The sequence below is a fragment of the Nannospalax galili genome, unplaced genomic scaffold, assembly GCF_000622305.1.
Source record: "Nannospalax galili isolate Female #2095 unplaced genomic scaffold, S.galili_v1.0 scaffold2415, whole genome shotgun sequence".
NCBI lineage: Eukaryota > Metazoa > Chordata > Mammalia > Rodentia > Spalacidae > Nannospalax > Nannospalax galili.
Window position 1 is genome coordinate 217,298 of NW_008336309.1, and position 21,912 is coordinate 239,209.

At 45.5% G+C, this 21,912-nt stretch overlaps 1 pseudogene; it reads left to right on the plus strand.

The window, feature by feature from the left end:
* The first annotated feature begins 1,601 nt into the window (after positions 1-1,601).
* LOC103732451 overlaps positions 1,602-21,912 on the plus strand; it is a 43,179-nt pseudogene continuing 22,868 nt past the window's right edge.

Here is a 21,912-nt window from a genome sequence, read left to right on the forward strand (position 1 = left end):
GCTGTTACTGTACATCCAACTTAAGCCTGGGACCTCACCTTTCAGCTGCAGGGTCTTCTGTCTCTTGGTTTCCCAAGCTAAGTGCAGTTCTCCCACTAAAAACAATTCTTCCTTCTAGACCAGCAGAAACACAGCATTGCCACCTCTATACTCTGTCCCCTCTGCTGAGTGGCTTGAAAGCACAGAGAAGCTACCTCAACCCCACACCTGATTCACCTACCAGGAAGGTCAACCCCTCAGCTTAGTTATTACATCCCAAAGTTCAAGCAAGCATTTCAGATGGGAAATGCTAATGAATAGAGACATTTGCTGTACATGTCAAAGACACAGCTTTTCTGTCCTAACCTGGCACAATCTGCCTTTTTAGACCTGAGTAAAATCTAGGAATTCTATGTTTTATAGAGTGCTCTTCTCAATATGTGTGGTTCTAATCAGGGATGAGTTACCCATTCCTTGAAAAAGCTGCTCTCCTACATGACTTCTGGTGAGAAAAGTGGGATGGCCTTGGGTCAGATTACCATCTCTAATAATTGCTATAGCTATAACAAATTAATACAAATCCACAGCATTATTTATATCACCTCAAAGGTGCAAGCCTAATATTCATCAAGAGATCAAAGGATAAACAAAATGTGGTATATTTAGACAATGGAATATTATTCATCCTTAAACAGGATGGAAATTTTGACAAATGCTATGATATGGATAACCCTTTCGGACATTATGGTAACTGAAATAAGTCAGACAAAAAGGACAAATATTTGATGATTCCACTTATAAGAAATACCTAGGGTAGCCAGGTTCATCAAGATAGAAAGCAGAATAGAGCTCCCCATAGCTAGAGGAGGGAAGGTAAGGAAATTATTCTTCAGTGTATATAAAGCTTAATTTGAGGATGATGAAAAAGTCTAAAAATGAATGTGGCATTGTGGTGTGGGCACAACAGCTTGCACTCAATGCCACCAAAATGTACAGAAGGGTTGATATGGTAAATTTGTGTCACGCATGCTCTAACACAGTTTTTGCACTAACTCCAGAAACTTATTCTCTCACAGTTCTGTAGGTTAGATGTTGACCATCACTAGGTTCAGTCAAGATTTCAGCAAGGCTCTGCTCTATCTAGAGGCTCTGGTGGCTGTCAGTGCTCTCGGCTTGTGGCTACTTCATTCCAGTCCCCAGCCCATCCTCGCATCACCTTCTTTCCTTTGTGTGCTGCCTCCATCCTAGAAGGAGTGCGTGTAGGCACCTGACAGGATACTGTCCCCACCTTAAGATCCTTAATCACACCCACAAAGCCCTTTTTCATCATAGAAGGTAATACCACAGGTTCCAGGGAATAGAATATGGATAAGTTCAGGGCCATTGTACACAGCATCTGTCAAGGTTCCCAGAAAGTGAGGCCATGATGGAGGGAGAAAAACTAGAGAGAATAAAATGCTGGGACTGGGGAGAGACGGAAACAGGGGAATGACAGACATCCTTCTTGGGTGAGTGCACATCTCTGCAACTTCCTGGTGTCTGGGCACTTTGCCAGCCTAGAGATACACCAGGCTCAAAATAGAAACACTTATCAGGAACAAGGTGGCTGAGATGCAGCCAGGATGCTGAAGCCGTTTACCAGCCTCATAGCGGCTGAAGTGATGAGAACCCAAGCAGAGCTCTCACATGCTCTGGAGGAAGAAGAGAAACAGGAAGTGAGTACATCGCCACGAATGTCCACTTGTGCCCACTGATGGCACCCCAGCTCTGAAGGACAGAAAGCCAAGATGAGTTCCTATTTTTGATGCCAAGAGTGTCCTACAGTCCTGTGACGATCAAGAGCTCCAGGTGGAGCTGGACAGACCTGCTCACAGCTTGGCCCTGGCTGGCTGTGCGGCCTAAGACTCCAGTTCGCTGTGTCTGCTCTGCACTCAGAAGCACTACTACCAATGATGTCTGTCACTCGGGGTTAAATGTGAAGGTCAGTGTACCGATGAGCATGGTGTTTGGAACCAACACACAGAAGACTAATATCAATGTTCCCAGCCTTGCCCTGACGCCTGAGCCAGGCCTCCCCACTTGCCTCCTCCTCCCTTGCACCACAGAGAGGCACAGGCAGGGGCAAGGGCTGCCTTATTGCCTTGAACTACAGCCTGCTTAGCTGGCCTGGTTAGGGCCAGGTTTCTGCACAGAGGAACTCCTGGGCTGACAAGACTCTTTTAGTCTGCACTTCTCCTTCCCGAGGAACCCACTGCTAGCCCTCAGCAAATCAGAGGGCAGATAATTTTGCACTTGTCCCCACCCCACCACCAACAAGTTGAGTCTTGATAGACTTCAAAGACTGTGTTGTTCTGCTCACTCAGAGCCTCTCAGCAGGCCCAGCCTCACACAGTGCCAGCTGCCAGTGTGGGCTAGCAGCCAGAATGGATAAAGCAGGAGTGACCCCATCCATGCCCCAGGCCTTGTAGGGGGCTCTTCTTGGACAAAAGTGCCTTTCAAAGTCATGGAGCCAGTTTTAGGACAGGCCTACAATTGTGCAAGTTGTTTAAAGAGCTTTAGAAAACACAACCGGCATGTGACAATCGCCTGACTAACATTGACTCTGGAGGTCACAAGCCTGGGGTATCCACAGGGAAACCATTGTCACCCTAGGCACCCAAAGCCTGGCAGTGGGTGGATAAGAAAATGGTACACTTCACACCCACTCAGAAAAGGGGGGAAATCCCCTCTATCGAGGGCCACTGCATGCCAAACCTCTACCCTCCCATCATAGGCGCAAGGCTAATGTGCCTCAGAAACACCCTACAGAGTTCCCAAGGCTGCCCATATACCTTAATGACGCCCCCTCCTCTTTGGACCAGCCTACTGGACCCCATTTGACATCACAGTGCCTTCCCTGCAGCCCCTATCTTGCTTCTGCTTCTCCTCCTAGTCCTCAGAGAGGTGGTGTGATGGATGGAGGATCCCAGACCTTAGGCTCTCTGTTGCTGCATGTCAAGCACTTTCCTTTGCCCATAAGCCTGGCCCAAATGTCAGCATCTAGTGTACCATGGGCCCAATGTACTCATGCCTGGCTGACAACAGCACATCCTCTCTGTTTATCACAACTTGATACATTTCAAAGTTGGTTTTTTAAAACAGAAAGTACTGTGAGCCCAGCAAAGAGCCCTGTTTGACCTGGACTGCTTAGCTTTAACATTAGTAACAAGACAACAAAAGCACACCTGTCAAGCAGGCAAGCTTCCTGCATTATTTTGTCACTGTCTTTTGTTTTGTTTTGATTTGATTTTTGGTTTTGATTTTGAGGCAGAATCTTGTTATATAGTTCAAGCTGGTTCATGATCCTCCTGCCTCAGCCTTCTGAGAAACTGAGATTGTAGATATACTTTACCACACTGGCTACCTTTGTATATTTTTATGAAAACTATTCTTAGTATCAGCAGAGGGTAGAGCAGCAAAGGGCCCACAAGCTGCAAAGGTAAATCTTAGTTTTATAAATTAAGAAGCTGGAGCAAGGACATCCTAAAAGGCACACAGCTGGAACCAGAGTTTTAAATTGTGCTACAACCACCCTGCCAATACCCACATCCCACTATCATTCTGTTCACAAGATGGCTGTCTCCATGACAAGGTGCAAAACTGGAGTCTTATCAGAAGAACTGTCAGACAATGCGGACTCTGCCTCTGTCATGGTCAAGGAGATTCTTCCTTCCCCTTCTTTCCTTCCTTCCTTCCTTCCTTCCTTCCTTCCTTCCTTCCTTCCTTCCTCCCTCCCTCCCTCCCTCCCTCCCTCCCTTCCTTCTTGTGCTAAATAGCTTCAGTTTTCAACTTGACATACCTGGGAAGAGGGAACCTCAGTTGAGGCATTTCTCCATCTAATTGTCCTGTGGCTATATCTGTGAGGCATTTTCTGGTTTGAGTGATATGGGAGGGCCCAGCCCACTGTGGGTAGTGCCACCCCTGAGCAGATGGTCCTGGGTTGTATAAGCAATGCTAAGCACAGGCCAGAGGACCAAGTCAGTGAGCAGCAGCATTCCTCCATAGTCAGTGCTTCAGTTTCTGCCTCGTTTCCTGTCCTGAGTTCCTGCACTGGCTTCCCTCAGTGATGACCTGTGATCAAAGAATGTAAGTCAAATAAACCCTTTCTTCCCCAAGTTGGTCTTGGTCAGTGTTTTATCACAGCAATGGAAAGGTCACTAGAACACTTCCTGCTTTTTATTAGGGTATATTAATTACACAAAATAATGGGTTTCATTATGACATTTTCATACATGTATATAATATACTTCGATTATATTTACCCCCATTACCCTTTCTTGTCCCCCCTCTACCTTTCCTTATAAAACTGGAGAGCTATCTAAGTTCTAAACTCTATTAAGTTGATTCTGGATTTTGTTCCTATAAACATATTATAAAGATTTTTTGTCTGATTCAAAATTAATGAGCTTCAAAATAATAAACAGGTCTACATTTTGCAGTTATCCAATAGTATGAACTAAGTGTGATCCTCCAAAATTCCTGCTCAGGGTTTTCCCACCAGTGATGAAGAAGTGGACTTAATTGAAAAGTTCTTTAAAATTTTGTGTAACCAAGTACATTGACATTATTTTTTCTTTTTAAATATTTATTTTTTCAATGTGTGTGTTGAGTTTATGTGCACCATGTGCATGTAGGAGCCCATGGACACCAGAAGAGGGCATCAGATACACTGGGACTGAAGTTACAGGCAGTAGTGAGCTACCATAGGGTGCTAGAAACTGAATCAGGATTCTTTGCAAGAGAAGTGCTTGTAACTTCTAAGCCACCCCTTCAAGCCCCTCCACCCCCATTATAAAAAAAAATCTGTATATTTCCTCCGTTGTTTGTCCTATGTGAATGAAACAGGGATCTGAGACTGTTGCTAGCTTTTTTAGCCATTCAGTTCTTAGAAAGCTTCAGGAGAGAGAGAGGTCAGCCAACAACATGAAGCTGACTCACATGTAAACCCATTACTCTGGGCCTCAGTTTCTCCAATTACAAAACTTAAGACAGAAGATGGAAAGGAGATTTCCTGACGGAGTTTGATTTTCCAGGCCCCACTTGCACAATTATTTTTCAAAGCCTATATGTAGTATGCTTATAAACACATTCTTTCCAAGGCTCCCAAATTGCTTATATTTAGGACTATAAAACCTGGTCTATGCCCAGATGGTTTCCTCCAGCTAACTCAGAGGCACTAAAGATTCACATTTTGAAGAAGAAAACAAAACTTTTTGAAAGACTAGAAACCATACATCTTTGTCTCTGTTTCTGCCCACTTCTATTTTATTAAACCAACATTAAAGTGTCGGTGATGTTGGTAGCAGTAGCAATCTAACACTATATTCATTAACATGATTACATTTGAAAAGCTACAGGGCTTCGGGTTACAATGGTATCCATTATTAATAAAGAGATAAACAGTTTCCACTGTGAAAAATAAAACTAAGCTCATACAAAATTCAATTTAGCTAATTTAAGTTGAATGTTGTAAAGCCAAGAAAAGAGAAAAAAAAAAAAAAAAGCAGAAAGGGCTATGAAGCAAAGGCTGGGAAAAAAAATCATGTCTTCATCTCAAGGTCCTGGATACCTGGCCCTGCTAGAGAGCACAACACAGACCAGACCTTTGCTGAAAGATTGCATGACATGTGTGAGAGGACTCAGTCACTCATTTCTCATTCAATATGCTTTCAGTATTTGTTGCTACATGCTGAGACATGATGATGAACAAAACAGACATGGCCTCTGAGTTCCTGTCTGGAGGGAGGGCAGCCAAGCAGAGAGGCCAATGCAGTTCAGTATGGGGGTATTTTATAGGAGAGGTAGAGGTCTTTAGGGGAACACAAAGGATATCTAGTCTAGCTTCGGAGCATCAGGGAAGACTTCTCCAGGGAACCATGTGAAACTTGCAAAATGAGTAGGGATCCACCAGAAGAATGAATACGTATTGTTATGGCTGTACAAAGAAGCAAGCAGTCTGCTCTCAGAGCATGTTTGCCAGGTTGAAGGGGACACAGAGGAGGCACTATTTAAGTAGGTGCAGGGTCATGTGGGTTTTGACAGCCTTGGTAAGGATCATGGACTTTAAGGGCAATGAAAGTGATCTTATGGCATCATTCAATGCTGTGGCTATAAAAAAGATCGTGTAGAAGGCAGTGGCAATTGAGGCAGAAGATGATAGCCTAGACAGAAGCTGAAACCATGGATGTACAGAGGAGTATAGATTTTAAAAATGTGTGAGGCACAATGGACATGCTTTGATAGTTGGTTAGACATGAGGCGTGACTACCCAAGGAACCTAAGGTGACCTTAGATACATCTGACTCAAATAGTTTGGGAGTCAGATGGTAGAGCCATTGCGGACACCGGAAGGAGCATGTTCCATATTTCTAAGTGGAATCAGTCATCGGGATAAAAGTTTTCACAGTTCACAGCAGAGGGTTGAAAAGCCCAAGCAAGATTGATTTGTGATCATTATGGAGGGCAGGCTGAGGAGGAATGGCAAGAGGTTGAAAAGTTAAATTCAAAACATGTTCAGCTGAGAAAAGTGTGTACAAAACAGAATGTGCAATGAGGTGGCACACACAAGGGAAAGATGCTGGGGCACCTCCAGAGTGTATTAGCGGCAGTCAGTGCCTCACAAGTCAGTGCATTGTAGCATCTCTTTGCTCTACTTGGGAGACTGGAGATTAAATGGTTAAGTACTGGTTTTTTTCATAAGGCAAAAGATGTTTTTGAAAAGTGGTTATGTAGGCAAGAGAAGATGATTTGAGCCTTTAACTCAAAATGAAGAACTTCACTGGAAAGGAGTCAAAGAAGGAGAGCAGCAGGATTCACAGTCCCACGCCTTTGTTTGCACTCTGGAATCATCTGCAAAATTTGAAGTCTACTGGCCTTGAATCCCATTCAAGGCATTATGAATCAATTGGCAGGAAATGTGGCTTGAGTCCTGGGGATCTCCCAATCCTCCGTAGGTCATTCCCATGTTGGCAAAGATGGAAAACCATTGTGTTTTCCATTCTGAGTTAATTCAGAAAAGAGAGAGGGTCCCAGGGAGAAGATTATCCTGGTGTGGCCCTGAGGCATGGCCAAAGGTCAGGTTGGGCACCATGCTAGTCACACAGTAACAGTCTGTTGAAGAAGGCTGAACTCAACTAAAAGGAAATAAGAGTTCCAAGAAACCTGCACATAATGGCATTTTACATGTTGTATGAAGTAACCCTGAGGTCCTGGAAGCTTCTCCATAGTGAAGAGCAGACAACAGGCTGTCCTGCCTGTGAGGGCAGGAACCTCCCATCTTTAGGCATTATTCAGCAGGGACCTGGGCTAGCTCAGCTGAAGACCACCTACTATACAGAAGGCAAGGCATAGATTGTTGACTAACACCAAACAATGCGTTTCAAATACTCTGTTGCTGGAGGTCAGCAGTGCCTGTCCATTCTGGGCTGCAGGTTCCACACAGAGCAGCTGTTACAGGAACATATGGGCAATGTGAACTCTGCACCCTCCACTAACCCTGTCTTCCTGGAAGTTCTTTCATTTTCCAGGATGCACTTTCTTCATCTGTGAAAGGGAGGCTACTACTACCTGTTGCACAAGTTTCTTGGGTTTAAATACCTCACATCTCCCAAAAACGGCTAATAAGAGTTTCAAAATGTTTTGTGATTGCCATAGGAAGAGAGGACACAGAGCTGCCACAGTCAGCCTGGGATGAGGGATGTGGCTCAGTGCAGAGTGCTTGACTAGCATGAATGAGGCCCGGGCTTTACTCCCCAGCACCATAAAACAAACTAAGAGGACAGTTTACATCAGAATCTTCGTCCTCCCTCCCATCATCTGATATTTCTCTCTTATTATTTGACCTTCCCATATTTTCTTCTGAAATGCTGATCTTTTCTCTTGCAAACTTTTTTGTCTAGTGTGTTACACAGAATGGTTTGGAGTAAATCTTTGTAACAAACTGGAAAGTAACTGCTACAAACTGTTCTTTGTAGATTAATGGCACAGAATAGACAGGCCTCTGAAAAACCTTTCAAAAACAAAATCAAAAGCTCAAAACTTGCTGGGTGTTGTAACACATGCCTTTAGTCCCAGCACTTGGGAGGCAAAGGCAGGCAGATCTCTGTGAGATTGGCCTTCATAGTGAGTTCCAGGTAGCTGAGGCCATAGGGAGACCCTGTCTCAAAAAGACCAAAAACAAAAAACAAACAAACAAAAACCTCAAAACTTATTATTTTTGCATAAAATATCTTGATGTAGTAATCATAAGGTGGACAACGGTAACTGAAATTTAAGCTCTAAGGCAAAAGGCAGTTTAGAGATGAGGGTGAGGCTTTTCTTCTATTTCATGAAATCTGAAATGTCTTCCTAAGACACAGTCATTTTACACAACATTAAGGAAAAGATGTGCTTTTGATTAAAGTATAATACAATTTCTCTCATATATATTTTTTCTTATTGAACTTACATATCTATTTGAGCATCTCTTACATATTTCTAGAAAAGAAGTGAAATGAAGGTGTTCCATCACACTTTTTCACACTCTGTCTTCTCAATCACTTTTTAGTCATCGCTACTTGTGTTTTCCCACAGAGTAACGCCCTCTGGGATTTCAAGTAAGCTGGCAATACACTTTCTTATTACTGTCCATGTTTTCTTCTGAGATGCTGATATTTCCCCTTACAAGCTTTTTGCCTAGTGTGTGATAGACAATGGTTTGAGGCATAGCTCTATAACAAAACGTAACTCAGCCGTAACCGTTTGGGATATTGTCCCTTCTTAAGTCCCATGTGTATGAACTCCATGTGCATACAAATCATCTGACAATATTGTTAGCATAGGTCTGGGCTAGGGTCTGAAATTCTTCAGTCCTTACAAGCTCCCAGGTGAGGCCCCAGAACCCCAGCTTACGCCACCAAGCTATAGCATTATTGATCCAACTGACTGCTTCTTTGTAAGAAATTATGAGAATGTCATTATTCCTCTGACAAACGTTTGTTTTACTAATATCAAAGTTTTGCCCTGCTTTTCTGTTTCTTTGCTTATCTGTGTTTAAAGTAATTTTTCATTACAATGCCAAATCATAGTATAATCTTTTTAAAAATCACTTAAATAGTAATGAAATTCAAGCCACATCCCACCAGCAATGCACATAATTCATTGAAATGATAGCCAAGTGTGGAGCTGGGCCACTTCAATGGCATACAACCCATCCTGCACTCCAGAGTCAGCTTACCACCACCAACTACAAGATGTACCCCAGAGACATTCAAAACATAAACATGCTATGTAAGGACAGACAGTATGGAGAACCTGCTGCAAATCGCTGCACTACTTCAGCATCTCCTCTGCAGTTGGTTTTGTTTGTTTGTTTCTGTTTAAGCAAATGTGGAGCTAGGGAGAATGCTCAGTGAGTAAAACATTTCCCATACAAGCATGAGGACCTGAGTTCGGACCCCTAGAACCCATGCGAAGCCAGATGCAGTAGTGCACGTCCATAATCTCAACACCCCTATGGCAAGATGATTGGCTAGCTCATGGGCCAGCTAGCCCAGTGTATGCAGCAGATAACGAGAGACCCTGCGTCAAACAAGGTGGAAGGCAAGACTGACATCCAGGTCTTCCTCTGACCTACACACAGGCACCGGGGCGTACATGCACCTGTACTCACACATAAAAGATTTTTTAAATTCCTAATAAGCATTAGGAATTATGACAGAGAACGGTACTGACCCAGTGTGTTTCTCAATCTCTCTGTTTTTGTTTTTGTTTTGTTATGTGGGTGCATGGGGGAAAGGCAGGCAGGGTGCACCTGCAGAGAACAGAGGACTACTTTATGGAGTCTGTTGTTCTCTCCTTCCCCCTTTAAGTGGCTTCTGTGAACGGAACTCAAGTCACTAGGCTTGCATAAGCGCCTTTTGCTGCTGAGCCATCTCTCTGACTTCCTTTTGGTTTCCCCTTTGTGAATGGAACACAGGGTTAGACACTCTTCAGTGCAAGTACTGGTGATGTGTGTGTTCATAACTGACTTCCCAGCAGTCAGCCTAAGCATTCACTTGCTGAAGATGCCCAGCTTTGAGCTCCACCAGGTCTACTGAAGCAGCACCTCTAGGGCCCATCTAAGCTTTTTCCAAGTCCTCCAAACAGTCTGAGGCCATTTAACATTGAAGTTCACTGGTTTAATGTCTTCATGCCTTCCGGTAGGGTTGAGTCATCTAGTCTGGGTCTAGGGAGGCACTTACTGTAGAGCAAATAGCCCTGTTTCTGATATACCTCCCCTTCTTCACCCTCCAATGAAGTTTACATTCATTCAATATAGGTTAAAGAGAGAACGCTGTGGACAGTCAGAAGGAAAGAGGAAGAAGAGTGTTGCTTGGTTAGAAGAGGCTCTGGAAAGATACAGGAAGTGTGCTGGGTCTTGAAGGATGGATGAGAGGGGAAAGTACATTTTAGGCAGGTGGGAGAGCATGAGTAAAGGGTAGAAGGTAGTCACACAGCCATCACGTGCCACAGACACAGTAGTCCGGGTGTCTGAAGCAATGACTAGGGCAACCAAATCAGCTGTCCGATGCTTGAAAGGTATAACAAGAGAATGGCGACGCCCCAGGAGATTTACCTTTTGGTCCCTGCATTTGGAGTTTAGCTTGCTGGTTTATCTTCTTCTCCCTTCTCTCTCTTTTCAGGTTCAGAGAGAGGAGATCCAGGGCTTGGATTTTTCTTGAGTGCTCCAGGCCCCATCTCTTTTCCTCCACTTCATGTGGGCTCTCATCAATCAGCTTGCCTCTGAACAGTCTCCTCTGTCCAAGTGTCTCTACCATCAGCAGGTACATGAGAAGAAATGCAAGCTCACTGCATTAATCAGAGCAAAACACAACTGGAGAGGAAATTTTGCTGCTCTGTTGCAAATAGCATATGGCGCCTCCCAAAAGCCAAAAGAAATGATTTTTTAATCATCCGCTGTTTAGGATTGTCCATGCTCCCTCTCCACAGAGTGGATAATTGAAGGTTGGCAGTTTGGACTTTATTGAAATCCAAAACTCCCAGTTGGCTCCCCAACCCCAGTGGGCATTCATGCTTGTAATTAAATTGATCTGTGAGGGGAGGGCCATGAGGTACCCCTGGTGTGGGTGTTTACCAGAGAAAACATTGGCATTTTTTTGCTGCACGTGTGTCGCACACGTGGGACCAAAGTGATAGCACCTACTTTGTTTCCAGAGAGATGCCTTTGTGCAGTTCCCTCTGGGCATTCCAGTTCTGTCCTCTAAACAAGACTGCCCGTCTCCTGGGGTAAGACCTCACAGTGGTACCCATGGGCCCTACAGTGATGCAAGCAGATTTTAGAGGTGCTGTGTTTTTAAGATGGGCAAAAATTGGCCAATGTGTATATATGTGTATGTACATGTTCTGGAAGCTAGACATTTTAAGGGCAACATTGGCTATGGCATGGTTAGAAAAGTCCATCTGTTCCTTGCAGCAACATACTGTCTGTATGAAGAGGAAGATGTACAACCTCTCCAAGGATGCATGGGCTCAGGAGCAGGAGTTGTGTTGCTTCGAACAGTACTCAACTGGGAACAGGACAGATGGGGAAAAGAAGAAACACACAAACTAGCCCTCCACCTGAATGTTTTCTACCTATTCAGGAATGAAGGAACATTTAAAGCTACAAACAGGGATACACACAAAGGGATCAATTGAGGTTGCCTTCAGTGGCTATAAGGTTCCTCATGGTGCTGGGAGGCAGATGCTAGGAGGAAGCCTAGGAGCCAGGCTGTCCATAGCTGAGCAGTGGGATGGGACAGGTGGCTGGGCTGTCTTGGAAGGGTGGAATGACAAAGGGGAAAGTTCAGGGCAGGACCGGAACCCTTCTCCAGCTGGCCAGCTCTGGAGGATGTGTCAGCTGAAGCTTCCCAGGCACACCCAGTGACTTTCTCACAATGTTTTCCAGCTCCTTGTGGGTGCTTACTTTCTCAATCATCGGAGGCTATGGGAGGCATTATTCTGAAGCCCATAGCCTGCATGGATCCATAGGGCAACCCAAGGCCCTGCTGAAGGACAGGCTCAAGGTGTAGACACTTGTACTGGATCCCATCCTTCCTTTGCCATAGTTAGAAGCAGGTAGTCAGTAGAATCCAGCACCCTCACTCAGCATCTCCCTCAAATCAAATCTCAGCCACCTCTCCCCTCCCATGCCCCCCACTATGAGCATTCTCTAGCCAGTACCACTTCTGTTTTAGGCTCCAGCCTCTGCTAGCCTAAAAGAAAAGGAGTCTTTGATCAGTCCAGAAAGTTATGGCATGTGTGTCCCCTTGCCCGATCTCTTCAGGCTCCTCTCTGCTCTCAACCTTGCACCAGAAACACAATTCTGCTAGCCTTTAGCATCTCTCTGCACTCATCAGGTCCCCTGTACTCTCATGGAGCTTGTTACTGAATATTTATGTCTCTCCCACTGTCCCTCAGCACCACAGACACAGAGAGACAGCAGTCCCACACAGCCAGCTGGCTCGCCACTGAAATGAGGACTAGTGTCTGGGCAAGGAAGGAAAGCCATCTAAGGCATCGTTTAGGCCCTCCTTGGAGAGGACAGCCTGGCCATTTTCCTGATTAAACCCACTAACCACTCCCACTGGTCTCTGTGATGGCTGTGCCTGACCACAACTGGTTACTGATTAAACACAAGCCAGCTTATTTTTCTTCGACAGTAATTGAAACCAAACAGAGAGCCATCCGCTGCAGTGTTCTTGATAGAACCTAAAGATTGTCCAACTCATTTCCTCATGATACCAGGTGGCCAAGGTCACCTAGGAGACAGTCCTGTGACGTGTGCTATTGTCCAGCCTGTATGCGTATGACACAGGGGCAGCCACTCTGGCCCTGTCATGGAGATGTAACAATTCATCTTTAGTGCCCAGCACCATGGCTGATAACAAAATGAGTACTCTGTTACTTTGAAGTAAAGAAGCAGCCGTCCCGAGATCCCTCTGCCACAGGGAGACAGGACTTATAATATGCACCAAAGGACTGAAGGAGGGTTGCAGATTGTCTCCTCCTATATTATTTTGCTGCTGCCAAGCTGCCCATCCAGCTTGCTTTATTCTCTGTAGAACTGCAACTCGGCCTCAGAGATGCATAGTGGTCCCTCTGGATGAGAAGCAGTGAGCTGTCCACTGGCAGCTCTCCCAGCAGGAACAGCAAATCTATGTTTTCAAAAAATGTTTCTTAAAATAATGAAAATAAAGATGTCCCCTGGTGTTTCCAATGTGTGCCTGCCTTTTGTGGCCTGGATGTCTGACTTTCATTCATGTTGCTGAAGAAAGACTGGTGAGAGCACAGAGAGGCAACTGTGGGTTTCTACATGGAGGCACATTGGGGTAGCTCTGTGGCTAGAGGTAGGGACCTAGTAGTGCTCATTGGACACTGGTTATATTGGGGAGGTATGGAAACTAGGAGAGACAGACCCTCTCCCACTGTCCATCAAAGCCAATGTGGGAATCAGGAGAGAGCCATGTCCTGGTCCAGCTATGGTTAGCTGGGGGCTCTGTACAAACCCTAACTATTCTTAAGCTTCAGGATTCTTATCTGTCTAGAAGTTAGAGTTGGACCACATTATCTCTAAAATCTTTCAAGTAACTCTAGGGGGAAGCTAGTGGGTGCTGAACATATTGCACCAAAAAGAAAAATTGCAGGGCAATGCTAGCAGTGGAAATAATAGCAAGTTCTTATTTTTTGTTCAGCAGCATTCATCATCGCTGCTTCTGACTATGGCCCAATACATGTCTTAAGCATTAGCTAGTTTATCCCGATACAACACCAAAGTGGCTTTGCTTTCCTGTGTTCCCCAGATAACAACATAAGGCTGGGGAAAAGTTGAGTGACAGTGCAGATGCCACAGAGGGTTGGATTAGAGGCCAACTTAAGAATCTTCTGAGTCTAATGCTGTATTCATATTCTGCCCAGGGCCTCAAATGGCCCTTCTCTGTGGAAGGCCACAGCCTTGCTGAGTGAGTGCTGAGGCGAGGGTGAGATGGGGTTGGATTAGTCTGAAGGCAGAGCAACCTGCTGTTTGTGTTCCTTCTGTTTATACAAGGCTTTTCTTCAAAGCACTCCACCTGTTTTTACAAATTACTATTGCAAGGCTTTTCTAAGCAAGTTGAGAAGAGACATGCTCACAATGGCAATAGATGTTCTCCAGCCTGAGGAACTGAGGAGCACCCAGTTTTGTCAGCTGACATGGCTGTCAGAGTCCAGGATTCACAGCGCAGCCCAGAGCTATCTGTCAGCAGAGGCAATGTGGGCGCATGGCAGATTTTCAGTCCTCACTGACCATTGGCCACCGGCAGGGTCTGAGAAGATGGAGTTCTTTGTAATGTGGAGCAGCTAAGGTCTAGTACTTCTCTCTGGTGTGATCATGAGGTCTTCTGAGGACTATATGGGAATGGTCTCCAGTCTCAGCCCCTTCCTCTTGCTACAATGATGAACTCCATTTCTTAAGACCAGGCTTACCCTATGGGAGACCTGAGTTCACGTTTAGGCCTGGGATTTTTCTAAGAGTTCCCTAAGGGCTACCCATTGTTTATAAGAATGAGCCTATAGGGAAATAGGTCAGCTATGTGTTCTCACCACCTAATTGTGTTCAGTGAGATGTGTGCTGAAGTGTGCAGGGGAGGCCCAGGTAAACCCAGACTGCCCCACCAAGCTCCAGGCTTTATAGTAGGCTGGAGGCCCTGGAAGTTGACTCTGCTCACCCATGGTACTGTGCTCAACAGCCCACTGGGAACCTTTCCTGGTCTGGCACATGACCTGTGTGCCTGCCTGGCCATGGGGCCCTTCCCAGTGCTAGCCTGCTCTGCCCTCCTCAACCTGGACATGTAAGAATCCCCCAGATAACCCTGCGGAATGGAACCAGGGAAGCTACCTAGTATGGTATTTGAATTCAGCTAGGAAAAATGGGACGAGTGTTTTCATCTGGCCCAAGTACTGACTTCCCCAGGCAGTTCTCAGGCAAATGGTCTGGGTAGAGCACACCAGGGTTTGGCTTTGGACAGCCTCATTAGACTTCTACTGAATGACCTTCTGACTCTAGACATGGAAGCCAGATAACCCCAATAAGTACTGATCTTCAGGCAGGAGGGGGTGCATCAGAATCAGAGAGGGGAACTGGGATGCATCTACAAAGATTTGGGTCCCTGAGCACCAAAGCCTTTTAAGCAAAGGAGAGTTTTACAGATACAAGGAAATGGGAGGTGAACTCTGCTGACAAAAAAACCAGCCTCTGCATAGTAAACAGTTGGCCAGCTAGTCTCAACCGAAGATCAGCAGACACCATGTGCAGCAGGACCTACTGGAGCAAGTGGCCAGGGTTCCCCACCAGAAGCTGGGTTCTCTTCTTCACTGAAATCAAGAAATCTATAAGCATTCATTCGTTTCTAGGACAGATAAGTTCTTACAGCATGGAAAACAAGGCAACTCATGAACCAGTGAGCCCAGTATCTGGCCAGGCCACAGTGATGTTCAGGACACACACAACTCTCTGCACTTAGCTTTCTGCCAGTGAGACCTCAATGACAGTGAGCAAGCAGCAGCCACGCTGCAACCGAGGGACTCTACCTCACTAAAGAGACTTCACCCTTCATCCCAGTAATGTCGGTGCAGGGTGGGTATCCTTGGGATCAGCCTTGCTATTACAGGACACAAGACACATATTTATTCACCCTTGGGTTAGCTAGCTTAAAGAAAGCCGGAGTAATCTCTCTCTAGAAAGTTCTTTATGAGGCTGGAGAGATAGCCCAATGGTTAAAAGCAGTTACTGTGATTCTGGAGGTTTGGCCCAGGTTTGGCCCCCAGTCCCCACATGGTGCCTAACACCTGCCGTGTTCCAGGAGCTCTAATGCCCTCTTCTGGCCTACATGGTCGTTGCATGCACAAGTACAGGCAAAACACTCATGCACATAAAATAAAATTTAAATTTTTAAGACAACTCCCTGAAGACTAGCTCTCATACCTCTAGAGGACACCATGCAAGCTGTTAAGGGAGAAAAATCAATAAATGGTTCAACCCAGCCCTAAAGTGTAATAACCACAATGACCAGCACAACAAAGTATTCCTGTTGATACAGTAGTGGCACTTTTAGCTATAGGGATAATCAACAACTATCTAGTTGGATTTGAATCCCTCTCAATGGGAAAGAACTCATGGGTGTCACTGTTAATATAGCCAAATACACATGGCTGGAGAGGTCATAGATCCTAGATAAATCCCTATCTCTGGCATATCTCTAGACAAATGAAATTTCTTAGTCTGTGCTAAATATGGATCTTTATATTTACAGACAAATATACTATATACCACTCATCAAAGAAGCTTCTTTTTGCAATAGACAGGGACTACTATAGAATTCCACAACTGGTTAGACACAGAGAATATATGTCTGAGAGACATTCAGCCCTAAGTGACAATCCACAGTGGAACCTCTATACCTAAGGCTCATGGAACATAGCAGAACAGGGGGTAGAGAGAAAACTAATATATCCTTCAACTTTCACCAGCGAAGCATCCTCATACAACAAAGTGCAATGCACACAGAAGGTCACAATTGGTTAAGTTTTAGAGAATAAGAGACTGCAGAGTTCATGTCCCTGCATAGAACTCCTATATTAATCCTCACCCACCCATGGCTCAGGGACTATTGCAGAAAGATTGTAAGAGTCAGGGTTGGTACATGAACGTAAGAAAACAGAGGCTTTCAGGCCTCTGGGAACTTGCTCATATGAACTTGCAACAATGGTGACAGCATGTACAAGATCCATGCCGACTCAATCAGACAAAAACCCAGCATAGAATGAGGGAAATAGGCACCAGGCCCCAACCTTAGTCAAAGAACTATTGGCAACTGATCACTGCTGGTGAGGGAGGGTAGATCTTCTTTAAGGGAGTGACTCTAGGTAGGCTGACTAGACTTCAGTGGATGAACTTGCACTGAGGGACATCTGGGTACAAAAGCTTGGTCAGATAGGCCTTAACATATATGACGGAATGCATGAAATCTGGGGAGACAGGTATGGGGAGGTATGGATGGGGGAGAGGTGTCTAAATTTAATTAAGATCTATTATATGAAATGCACAAAAAACCAATAAAAATATTTTTTTAAATTTAAGACAATATAAATAAATCTTTTTAAAAGGAAATTGTAGGTAAGTACAGAACATACATACTGTAATGTTGCTTTGACTACCAATAGTTGCCACTTTCCTGAACAACAGGTTAGTAATTTATTAGTAGCCTTATTACTATCAGGTGGATACCAAAATAATGTTCACTTTATATACAACTGAGGCACAAAGATATTGAGTAACTTGTCTGAGATTACATGGTGAATGGAAGAGCTGAGAAGTAAGGTCTGTGGTTTGCTTCCAGAGTTCTCCATAGCTTGGCCATGAAGACAGGGCACCAAGTGGGCCTGTAATTCTGACAGGTCAGTGCTCTGAACCACCCCCTTCCCCCAACTGGAGGGAAGCAGTGATGAGGACCAATCTGCCTAAGAGGACGGTTAGGGTAGGTGGTCTGGGGGCTGCATTTCAAGGGATTTTTTGTGTGTGTGTGACTAATGTCATAACTAAGTGATCAGACAGGTGGTATGGCTGATGAAACAAAGAAGGAAGGAAATATCAGCCATGCATGCCTAAATGGCTGAGGAATCTTTAGCTTCCCAGAGACACGGTTCTGGTAACAAACAAGAGAGGCCAGACCAAGCTCTAAGGAGAATGGCCAGACCTATTGGAGTGCCTTAGGACTAAGCTTCTTGGCCCTCCTCACCCCTGCCTCATCTTCCAGGGTCCCATCTCTGTACCTGGCATTGGGGCTACAGAAGAGAAGCAGAGCCACCTAATATTACCTATTACACATCGTTGGCGTTGTCTGTGTGAGCCTCAGCAATGCTCTCATTGTAAGGGAAAAGCTGCTACCATCTCCCTGGGTCTGCTTATAGTAGCCCTGCCCTGCAGAGCACTTAGAGGAGATTTAATTACATGCATTGTTAGGAGTCCCTGCTCTTGCCTTAGCAAGTGGGAGTATGCGAAAGAGTTGAATGGTTCTGTTCAAACAGAAGAGCAAAGGCTTATGGGTAGAGGCAGAGTGCAGCTTGGAGAAGACAGAGGGAGGCAGAGTTGAACGGATGTTCAGAGAACATCGACTGGGGTAGGCAAACCCTTCACCAGGCTGCAAGGAGGAGGCACAGCCACCTCTTTGGGTGGTCATGGAGCAATTGGTACAGGGCAGCCTGACTCATGGGACGCTGCCAAGTAGAGGACAGGTTCTCTGGGAAAGAGGGCAAAAAGAGCCCAAGATGGGATTAAGCAGATACAGCTGATTGAACCAGGAATCTAAAACTGGGGTAAGAAAGGTAAGGAAGATCTCTATCCTGGGCTAGACAAACACTCCTGGGTTGGCACTTACTGAGGAGGAGGCTGAAGGAAAAATGGAAGACATTTCTGAGGCCCATCTTGGGTAAAGGCTGTGATGTATATGGATGTGAGCATCTACTCTGTATACACACACACACACACACCAGAAAGAACACATGCACTCGCACATACACGCATCCTCCCACAAACACATACAATACAAACACATGTGGACATACACAGATATACATGCATGGTATCTGGCTATGACCCTATCCATGCCAGTCCCATAAGAAATTTTATTTTAGGGGCTGGAGAGATGGCTCAGCAGGTAAGAGCACTGGCTGCTCTTGCAGAAGACCCAGGTTCAGTTCCCAGCACCCATGTGGTAGCTAACAACTGTCTGTAACTCCAGTTTCAGGGAATCCAATGACCTTTTCTGGCCTCCACAGGAATTGCATGCATGTGGTACACTTAAATATATGTAGGCAAAACACTCATACACATAAAATAAAATTTTAAAGAGGTTTCGGGGCTGGAGAGATGGCTCAGCAGTTAAGAACGCTGACTGTTCTTGCAGGAGACCAGGGTTTGAATCCCAGCACCCACATGGCAGCTAACAACTGTCTGTAACTCCAGTTCCAGGGGATCCGACAGTCTCTTCTGTCTTCTGCCAGCACTGCACAACATGGTGTACTTACCTACATGCAGGCATAACACTCATACACATTAAATATTTTAAAAAGAGATTTCATTTATTTATAGTACTAGGGATTGAACCTAGAGTTTTTCACATACTGGGCAAGTGCTATACCACTCAGCTATATGCCCAGGCCTTTAAATTTTTTTATTTTCATAAAGTCTTGCTAAGTTGCCCAAGGTAGCCTTGATCTCACGCTGCAAGCCAGTCCTCCTGCCTCAGCCTCCTGGGTAGTTAGGATTACAGGCCTGTACTACCCAGCCCACCTCCTCATGAGCAGAATTGCAGGGACTCCATCCACCTGGATAAACCCCCTGATGTCTTCTTGTTCCAAATATTTTTCTCAAGTGAATACTGTTGCAGTAAGTTTCCAGCTGATAGACAGACCTACAAAGCCAACCAACATTTTCAATCAATCAGCATTGAGAAAAGCAGTTTTTGCAAGTGTTGCTCTCACTGTGAACACCCACCCTCCATCAGGGCAAAGATAAAAGTTCTCAGCATTGTTTGAGTTAAAGGTTGGTCTTGTTTAGTGCAGCAGCAGGAGGGCAAGGGATGAAATCCCACATGTTCCAAAGGGCTTTACCTTGTGAGCGCTGTCGGCCTCCCAGGGTGTCTCCTCTGGTGCTATCGCCAAGGGAGCAGGAAAGATGATGAGTCTCCGCCCTGACCTTTCGGCTAGGAAAGCTCTCAGTTGATCAGGGCCTGCTATGTATAATGTGATATTTGCTGGGAGGATGACCTTCATTAACTGGTAAGGTCAGGTACACTGTTGGGGGAGGGAGCCAAGAGACAAGGAGCTCAGGATTACAGTGACCATCCCCAGGGGTGTGAACGCAATCCAGGAAGACAGAAAACCTCTAGGGCAGTGCCACAGCTTCCTGACATTGAAAGGGGTTCCCTCACCTGGTAATAGCAGCGAGCTCCCTGTACTCAATAAACAAAGGTTACCTAGGCAAGTATTTTACCACTGAGCTACAGCCCATGGCAGGTTCTGAACTTAAATTAATCCTGCCTCAGCCTCCCATGTAGTTAGAATTACAAGTCTGTGCCATCAGGCCTGACTCACATGCCATTTTAACTATTTGTGTCAAGAAGTATATCATACTATGATTTACCCTGAGCTGAATTCTTTGGTCTACTGATGGCAAAGGATTACTCTTGGACCAGTTAGGCCTACCTGGAGGTGGGAATGGAATCCTCTTCCTGGGACAGCCAAGGACTGGGGGCCAGCAGGAACAGTGTGTGGGTAGAGGAAATGAATCTGCTGCCTCAGGTAGGCAGCAAGTCCAACCCAAGTCCCTAACTCTCAGAGGTGAGAGAATTATAAGAAGTGGGAAGGTACTACACCTAGACGTACACAGCTCCCCCCACAGTAAGAACCAGTAACAGAGAGGTCCTTGAAGGTGGAGGGAGAAGCGCACACATGAGGTGAATCCAGAAATAGGGCCCTCACACACCTGAGGACTTATGGTGTAGAGAGTGTGCTTCTAAATTTCTCCACATTCTATCCCAGGAACTACTACCACCATGCCCTAGTGAATGTTTCAGGTATTACAGTTATGAACATCCTTGACATCTCTGACTCTAGAGAAGGAATCAGAAAACCATTTACTCTCTGAGAAACACAGCTCATGGGTCTTCATCTCCTCCCATTAATTCACTATTAGTTTTTTCCAGTTTTGTAGTGGGCTTATCTCCATAAGTGCCCACAATGCTGTAGTGCTGCCCAGTAGAATGTTCTGCAATGATAGAGACTGTTCCACTGTAGCCACGGCACCCCCTGGGGCCATTAAGCACTTGAAATGTGGCAGGTGAGACTTGGAAATGAAATTGTTGATTTTAATTACTTTTCATTTCAGTTTAAATAGCCCTAAATAGCCAGTGATGACAGTACTGGATTATTCTTCCTGTAGACTTTATCTTCTCAAAGCCTAAGACAGAAGTTTCTGCCAACTCTACCTCACCACATGCTGAGTCAAACACAGAGGCCTTTGAGGGCCCTCTGTAATGTGTCTGACCAACCTGCTGAGTGATCCTATTTGCAGAGACTCCTGAACAGCTCTGTTCCACCAAGGGGAATTAAGAGTCCAGGCAGTGGTGTGGTACAGTGAAGAAACACAACATCGACCTGGGAGACTGAGCATGACCTCTGCTTGCTGTGTTATAGGAATGGCTTGCTGCACTGCCTAGACTCTGGTTGAGACTCCTGAGTTTGCAGGCATGCATGTCAGCTGTTCCATATAAACGACAATGGGCTGGGGGAGGAGCCACCCAGCTGACTTTCTGGATGTTGGGCCTGCCTTATGAGCCAGGGCTCCACCGGTCCCCTGCTCACCTGTGGCACTTTCTGAGACCATACAGGTTTGAAAAGAGAAGGGAAAACCCGTTGTTCCCAGAGTCAAGGGCCTGAATGCATTCTCTCCCAACAGCTGAGAGAGTTGCCCCTTCTCCCATTGTGCTCAGCGAGTGCTCAGCTGCGCTCTCTTTGAGTAGCTGTAGCCCAGGTGAATGAGGCCCCTTCAGGGAGTTCTTTTCTCTTGGTGAAGTGCCGCAGCCTGTGTGTGGCTCCAGGGCATCCTCAGGTAGACTGGTTGCCTTCCTCCACCTTTGTCCTCAATATGATCAAAGCTGCCATCTTTGGAGCCATCCAGAAGGGGTGTGGGGGCGTCTCGCTGCTGGAGTGAGGAGCAGCATATTACAAAATCCCTGCTTCTGAACTGAGCCTTAAGACTCCATCTACAGATGAAGTCGGCACCTCTTCAGGTATTTATCACGGTCTGTGCACCACCTAGAGGCCACTGCCTGAAACTCA